General features: G+C 36.7%; 1 pseudogene; it reads right to left on the bottom strand.

The window, feature by feature from the left end:
* Positions 1-653: 653 nt before the first annotated feature.
* LOC129067117 (cytochrome c oxidase subunit 7C, mitochondrial-like) lies at positions 654-853 on the bottom strand (annotated as a pseudogene).
* Between the last annotated feature and the right edge of the window lie 202 nt (positions 854-1,055).

A 1,055-nucleotide genomic window follows, 5' to 3' on the forward strand; every position in this document is an offset into this window, starting at 1 on the left:
GATCCTATAAAAAGAGTTTTGTGTTGATCTTTATGAAAACAAAACCACTAAAACCACTAGGAATACTAGTGATTGTGAGTACATTTTATTGTAATTTTCAGCTAAAATAACCAAAATAAAGATTTAGAAAAGAAAAAAAAAGAAGCTTATAAAATTCAGAAATATTGACAAATTTTTAAGGTAATATAAACCAAATATTCTGGGATTTATGTAAGTAACACATAATTAAAAATTAAACTTCTCAATTTAAGGGAAATAATTTAATGTAGGTTAACCGACGCCCCCCCTTTCTCCCATGTCTCCCAAAGCGGCTGTACCATTTTCATCCCCGCCAGCTGTTGCTCCAAGGCCACACCAACATGTGGTGCTGTCAGTGGTCAAGATTTTGGCCATTCTAATAAGTGTGTAATAGCACCTCATTGTTGTTTTAATTTGCATTTCCTTCAAGACATATAACATGGAGCATCTTATCTTTTTTTTTTTCAATTATCAAATGTGTATTTCTGAGAAGGGACATTAAAGATTTATGCCATAATTTTATTTACAAACACATCTACTGTGTCAAGTTCAACAGTTTGATCCCTTTTTCAAAGAGAATGCACCTCTTAAAATGCTCCTCTCCACATCTGTTTCACAGATTAACTAAAACACCCTTATTTTTTATGCACCTGGTGTCTTACTATAAAGAAAGGTGCAGCAAATCCAGATCCAAAGCACAAAGTCATCATAGCTAGTAACCGCCACTTATTTTCCACTGAAATGGCAAATTCTTCCCTGGACCTTCCTCATAGTGGCTCCTATGGACCACAGAGGTTGTGAATCTCCTAATGGTCTGTCCCAACATTTTGCTGTTGGAGGCCCTGTGAAAGGGGCATAAATTGGAGCATCTTTTCCTGTCCTGTTTTGCCATCTGCATGTCTTCTTTCGTAGGTGTCTGTTAAGGTCTTTGGCCCACTTTTTAATTGGGCCCCCCCAATTCGTTGGCTCATTTTGAGTTTTAAGAGTTCTTTGTGTACTTTGGATAACAGCCCTTTATCAAATGTGCCTCTGGCAAA

Source organism: Pteronotus mesoamericanus, unplaced genomic scaffold, assembly GCF_021234165.1.
Source record: "Pteronotus mesoamericanus isolate MK-2021 breed Mesoamerican mustached bat unplaced genomic scaffold, CSHL_Meso_final contig_20, whole genome shotgun sequence".
Classification (NCBI taxonomy): Eukaryota; Metazoa; Chordata; class Mammalia; order Chiroptera; family Mormoopidae; genus Pteronotus; species Pteronotus mesoamericanus.